The sequence below is a fragment of the Gymnoscopelus braueri genome (assembly GCF_963280865.1).
Source record: "Gymnoscopelus braueri genome assembly, chromosome: 7".
In the NCBI taxonomy this organism is placed as follows: domain Eukaryota; kingdom Metazoa; phylum Chordata; class Actinopteri; order Myctophiformes; family Myctophidae; genus Gymnoscopelus; species Gymnoscopelus braueri.
In genome coordinates this window covers 28,680,689-28,688,188 of record NC_137608.1, presented here as the reverse complement: position 1 = coordinate 28,688,188, position 7,500 = coordinate 28,680,689, and the positions used below count along the sequence as shown (strand labels likewise).

The 7,500-nt window shown below is 41.6% G+C and overlaps 1 protein-coding gene across 1 annotated transcript in view; it reads right to left on the bottom strand.

Moving 5' to 3' along the window:
- Nucleotides 1–7,500, bottom strand: part of bmpr1ba (bone morphogenetic protein receptor, type IBa) — a 38,136-nt gene that overhangs the window by 29,833 nt on the left and 803 nt on the right. The gene's annotated exons all lie outside the window — the stretch shown is intronic.

Here is a 7,500-nt window from a genome sequence, read left to right as displayed (position 1 = left end):
TTGTTTTGTGTTATACCATGCTACGAGCTGCACAGTCAAATATGTACAAATTAATTTAACCCCAAGAGTGTACAAATGGAACCAAATGGACCCGTACACTCTTGAGAGTTACAAGTGGCTCCCACTTGGACAGATCATACTCAGGTCTACCTCATACAACTTTTGTTGTTGTTGTTGTTGCTTTTACTTTTACTGTGTAAATATCATAGATGCATAGATACACAGTATATAGATACAAATCTGCTCTCAGATCTGCCCAAAAGGACACCTGAGTGTCACTCGCAAGCGTCAAATGATCAACATTAGAATAGATTGTCTGGATTTGTATAAAACAGGCTAAACCGTGCAAACTTAAGTTTCAATACAACCTTGTAGTTATAGGTACAGTATCTGAAATTGATAACATAAGCTTGACGTCAATGTGAGTCCTTCTTGTGATGTGATAGGGATAGAAATAGGACCACATAAGTTCCCACACATTAGACAGTGAAAACATATTTTGCTACAAAGCAGATATGAAACTCTAGCAGACAGCAGCAGCGCACATGTGCACACACACACACATACAACACAAATCTGCCTCCACTCTCTCACGCTTCCTTTTCTCTCTGTAATGCGCCTCCACTACCCCACATGTAAGTACTGTGCACGCACACACACACACACACACACACACACACACACACACACACACACACACACACACACACACACACACACACACACACACACACACACACACACACACACACACACACACACACACACACACACACAGAGTTTCCCCTGCTCCAGCTGTGTCTTAAGAAGTCTGTGCCAGACCGGTAATCTGACTGGGGTAGGAGTTACTGGATCCATTACAGGATGTAATACCCTTCAGTCCTCAACTCTCCTTACCTTCCACCTTTCCAGCAACTCCCTCCCTCTCTTTCTCTCTCTCTCGCTCTCTCTCCTATTCTTTGTTACACTTGAACATACAAAACAGTGCATGGGAGTTTAGTGTGTGAATCCTAGGAAACTTAGCACCCTTATAGCGAGATAGCTGGGACTCCAGCCAAATTCATTGTCTTTCTTAGAGGTGTGATTTCAAATACCGTCGCCTGTCACTGCCTCACGGTGCCCAATGCCCACTGATAACATATGGGGGGCCTCTATGGAGAGACTTTCACTATAGTTTGCAGTGGTTCAAACTATATAGTTTGCAGTGGTGTAAAGTACATTTACTCAAGTACTGTACTTAGTATACTTTTGAGGTACTTTTATTCCACTACAATTATTTGAAAACTTTAGTTACTAGTTACTTTTCACATATAAATTATGATTTTATGAAACATACATTCAACCACTTTAGCCCTATTTTATACCTAGGCTAATTGAAAATAGCAGATCTACAAGCTCACAACGCGTCGCGCGTTGTGAGCTTGTAGATCTGCTATTTTCAAACATTTTAGTACTTTTACTTTTAGTATCTTAAGAACATTTTGATACCAATACTTTTACTCAAGTGAATTTTGAATTCCGGAGTACTTCTGCCGGAGTACTTCTGCATTGCAGTATTGATACTTTTACTTAAGTAAAACATTTGAGTACTTTTTCCACCACTGCTAGTTTGCAATCATGAGGAGTGAAATATCTGTGGAGTTGCAGTCGAAGGCAATACCGAGGAAATGGGGAGTAGCCTACACAACAAAATGCTCAATCGTAAGTTAACTCAGAATGTAAAAATGGATCCTAAGAGGAATACTGAGCGTGTTGCTGTGTATGAGGTCTCTTCAGGATGTTGACCATGAACAGCAGCACCTCACTGGTCTCTGGGCTGGGCGTCTTCAGCCAAGTGGACGTCACTCCCTCTGATTAGGTATCAGTTTCTAGCAAAGGGGATTCAACACATCCTGTCAGGAAGGAAAGCGCCACTAGAAGTGCAGTATAATGAGTCAGCTCTAAAGCTTTCTCTTCCTCTTTTTTTGGGGGGGCTTTTCCTAAATCGTTTTTCTTTCACGTAATATTCCTCACAGGCTTACGGGTTTTGTCAACAGCAGCCTCAATCAAATCAAACGACTATGAATTCTTATTCCGTCTCCGTTTCATCATCTCTTGATCTTCAATCAACCGTTTTGATTTCGCTAGCAGGAGGATCGCTTTGTCCCCAATTTGATTAGATTGAACGCATGGGATACAAAAAGTCTGCAAAGAAAACTGCCTGCAGATTAGACCTGCTACATCGAATGAAAGCAAGAGACACAGGATGCGGCGTCTTAGGCGGCTTGCGCTCTCTCATTCTGTACAGCATACAGATTTTGATGACAACCCAAGGCCCAGACATGGCTTGTGAGTAAATGCTAAAGCGGTGGTGCTGTATCCCTGGATGCACTCGCCCTCACACCCTGGCTGCCTTTTTCTGAACCAAGAGAGAAGCTGAGTTTTTGAAGTAACACCGTCCATGTGCGAAGAACGCATCTACTCTGCTACAATGCAACTAAAAAACATCACCAAGCAGGTGCTGAGTTACATGGAGAGAAAGAAAAGGGTACAGTGCATCAAACTAGAGAGGGACTTAATCAATTAAGGCCTGAGGCCAATTCTTACTAATGTCTTCTAAATCCTAACAGGTTTCTGAAAAACGTATGTTTCTATATCAGTGGTTCTCAAAACGTTTTCATGTCAAGGACCCCCAAAATGATATGTATTTGGCCGCGGACCCCCATATGAAAATATTTTGTTCCAGGGACCGCCAAGAGGCAAAGATTTGAGTTAAAATGTTTGTTTTAAAAGAACATAAATATATTAATTTGCATACATTTCCTTGATTTTTCAAAAATAGCAGATCTACAAGCTCATAGTGCGGCACTCGGTGCCGCGCTATGAGCTTGTATATCTGCTATTTTTGAATAGCCAAATGTGTAAAATCATGCTTTTTTTAGCTCAAATCAAAAAGTGGCACAGATGCGTTCCAGGTCTTAATGGGTTAATCAAAACCGGTGTAAATTGTGAATTTCCCCTGAACGTGAAACAAAACACACTGTTAGGTAAGAACATCCTTGTGTGAAGCAAGTGCTCTATTTGGCTAAAAAAAAATCACCAGCCCAGGTGTTTCGTTCCACGCCGCGCCAAAAAAAGAAATGTTTCCTAGCGAAACTCAGGAGGAGAATAACAGAGTCTCATTAGCCCGACGGTGACAAAAGCAAAGCAACTGGGGCTGTGCTTTTTGACTGTGAAAACCGATACAGCGGTGCTCGTTTCCACCAAGGACAATGAAATGTAAGCTATCGCGCTCACACTCCTCACTTCCGCGAACTCACGTTGAAGGCTAGCAGCCTGGCGTATAGGTGGAAGGTCACGCGGGAATGGATGGAGCATGTGTGTATCTGCACGTATCTGTATTGTATGTGCGTGTGTGTCTATGAGCGTGCGTGCGTGCAGACCTGTGCGCCCGACCGTGCGTGCGTGTGGCGAGTTAACATGCTTATAATAATAAGCGCATGTGTGTGATTTTAAGTCTGCGTGTGACCGCGCGTGTGTGTGTGTGTGCATTCCCCACACTCCTTTTACTCTCGTTTCCCCCTTGAAGATTAAAGAATCATCGCTCCTTTACTTAAGTCCCTGGAGTAGACAATAGCCCAGACACGCTGTAGGGCAAACAGTGACCTTCACGCAGACACAACACCGTGGCTGTCAACTGTCTAAAAAAACCTACAATGACTTCAGGCCACCTGTGGGCTACAGGACAGGGAAACACAAGCTGGCCCCAGTCTAGACTTCCATTCACACGACCAAGAAACCATATGCTTTTTCTTTTAGGGACCAAACTTCTGGAGCAAGAAGACACTGTACCCCAACTGCTCCCCGTGTGTGCTGTTCAATAGTTGCTGTTCACTGCTTCTAATATTTAGAATGGGATGAATGCAGAGGACAAATTCCAGGTATGTGTAAATGTACTTGGCTAAAATCTCAATAACAACGACTTTTTAAAAAAAAAACACAGGAAGAGGGAATAAGAAAAAAAGAGACGGAGAGAACGTGGCAGAGAGAGTAGACTAATGTATAACAAATCTACCTTTTGAGGTCTGCATCTCTGCATACTGTGTATACCGCTCCTACTGTAGAGAGCGCTACATTTTTACAAACCAAATATTTGCCCACTGAGTCACGGCCCCAGTCTATTACCAGCACAATCAATCATCTGTGTGTCAACCAATGCATGAGGCTGTTGTTGCCGGGCCAATCAATCATCTCCACGTCAACCCAATGAAAGCTGCTGTTGATAAGACAGACCTCAGATGAAATCGGTCTGAATATCGTTTTGACCGACCGCTCGAGTTTGCCCGATTCCGTTTGTCAGAGAGTCCAACTGCCACGAAATCTGAAATGTCATCCTGTTTATTGTCCCAATTTTAGGGTATTTAGTTGACGTGAACCCAGAGTAACTTGCATCAATTGGCGCAATAAAATAAATCAGCATTAACCCATTCAGACCTGGAACGCATCTGTGTGATTTTTTTATTTGAGCTAAAAAAAACATTATTTTACACTTTGGCTATTCAAAAATAGCAGATATACAAGCTCGTAGCGCGGCACTCGGTGCCGCACTACGAGCTTGTACATATGCTATTTTAGAATTGTTTTGAAAATGTGTGCAAATCTGTGAATATATATATTCTTTTAAAGCGAACATTTTTAACTCAAATCTTTGCTTCTGGGGGTCCCTGGAACCAAATATTTTGAGATGGGGGTACATATCATTTTGGGGGTCCTTGACATGAAGAAGTTGATATAGAAAACAGTTTTTTTTCGAAAAACAGGATTTAGAAGACATTTTTGTAGAATCGGCCTCAGGTCTTAACACATTGGGTGCCAAAACCGTATATATACGGTTTTGCGCATACTAACGTTGAGTGCCAAAACCGTATATATACGGTTTAAAAAAAAAAAAAAAAAGAACTACTTTTTTTTTTTTTTTTTTTCTTCACAGCAACAGGAAATATCACTCCTACAAGATTTAGACTCCAATCCACCTCCTGGTTAACTTATGACTTCAAAAACCTGTATCTCGGCTCCTGTGCACTTTTTTTTTTTACAATGTTAATTTAACTATTTTCAACTGGCTGCAACTATGGAATGGATTTCCGAATGTTTTAAATTTTTTCCCCCCGATTGTACGAGACCTGTATGTGTGTAATGAGGGGATCACCGTGAGGACGGTGATCACTGAAAATATTTTGTGACTACTTGAAAAAGGTTCAAAATGTTTAAAAAGTCCTGGCACTCAAAGTATAATATTTTAATAAACCTCTGGCACCCAATGTGTTAATGGGTCAAACAGATATTACGAGAAAAACAGAGCCTTATATCTATTTATTCAACCAAACCCTAAATGTATTCAGAAATTGGTTAAATTGTGATATTATCAAACACAAATATATCAGTCAACATTTCCCAAAAGGAAATACGGGTATTGCACTCAGTCTGACCAGAATCAGAGATAAAAAATATACCCACCGGCAATAAAAAAAAGAATGACCAGAGTGGATATCAAAAGCAGAAGCATGGATTGTCCTCCCCCATCCCTCCTAGCAAATCAAACCCTGCATAGTAGGTACATTCAGATGGAAACATGTTGAAATGGTTTTCTCTCCAGTACTGTGTGTGAATCCTTATGGGTCCACCTGTAGGTGGTGCACTAATGTTACTCTGGCATTAGCAGCAGTCCCTTCTTCACACTTGGATCAACAACTGGACACTGACACACATAAGGTGAATGTATGTATGCTCAAATAAATACATACATAAATAAATATACTGTGTGTGTATTTGTCAGTAATGTCTATATACAGTCTTCTCTCTCTCTCTCTCTATATATATATATGTATATATATATATTTAGATGAGAGAGAGAGAGAGAGAGAAGAGAGAGAGGCTCACACGCACGCACATGCGCGCGCACACGCACACATCTTAATCCTACAGGCAGAAAGAGAGAGAATTTATTTTCAGCTGATCCAGCACTCACTAGGAGTAAAACACAAATATGAGGTGGACTTGGTTCTATTCCCACTTTCTGTCAGCGTTCACATCTGTCTTGCTGTTGGCAGCTGCTCTTAGGAATACTTGGACAGAGTCAGCTAACTAAGAAATCTAAACATTTGGGCCATTTCAAGCGTTTGTTTGTGCCTCAAATGGATAAAAGATCACGGGATTATGTTTCGCTACTTGCGAATAGAAACTAATTAACTCAACGAAAGAACGAATAAAGGATGAATTCACTGATTAAACAGAATCGCAACCTCCACAAGAAAGGACAAAATGGATTGCAGCTGAATGTGGGAAAAGAAACAGAAACATTGCAGACAATGACGGGAAAGATGATGGCGAGACAAGGGGGGGACGGATCCACATTCACACTTATAAAATGCATGCATGCAGGCATGAGGATAACATGAGGATAACATAACATAATCATGTTAATCTATCCATTATCAACTCCGAGACCAGAGTGTACAAATGGAACCAAATGGACTCATAATGGTCCATTTGGTTCCATTTGTACACTCTTGGACTCACAGACCCGTATGGGTCCGTTTGGTTACTAACTATCAATCTGGGGTCCCCGAACCCCACGTTGAGAACCAGTGCAGTACACCATCCTGCAGGAGAGACGATGTCGAGCATAGTGGATAACGTGATACTGCAACCGGTCCCATGAGCGCTCGCAGCGCAGACACATGAGAAACAGCAGAAGTGCAGTGTCAAGCCACGATGACACACATCACAGCTCTAAACATAACAGACTATTAAATGTGACACGCATTCTCTCTCCCCGTCTCTGTAACACCTCGCCAATCACACGGCGGATACCAAACATGGTCACACACACACAGCGGCTGACGCGTCTAATGGCAACAATGTGAGCCGATGACAATATACAGCACGTATCTTTGGCTGTTTGAGGTCAGCGGGATGAGCAGGATACCAATTCAAATACGTTACAGACAGGAAAGATCCACGGAGCCAAGGCGTAGCCATGTTTGAACGCACACTTTGAAAGAAGAGCGCTAAAGACGAAGTGATCTGTATATTAAAGAAGCATCACTCGGAACAATGATTAGTAAGGCCTGTGTGGTCATTCTAAAATGTCTTCACTTGTTCCAGTGTCATGGTCAGGAACCACAGATAGGCAGGGAAAGACAAATATCTACAGCTTAACTGATCAACTAGATGGAAAGATCATATCTTAGTTAAAAGACCTAAGTTGAGAACACAGACATATGTCTCATTAATATTGTAAGTAAAAATGGTTACCCAATCCAATCCACAGAAATATGCAGAAATTGTTTAAATAACCAACTGGAAAATACCAAGTGGAAAAAAAGCTGCATCACTAATTAAACAAGCGGTAGATTTCATCTATGCAAAGAACTGTACGACACATTACTAGTAGGCCTATACATGCATGTAATGCAATACTACTCCGCTTGATATAAAACTTTTGCTTCCTGCACGACT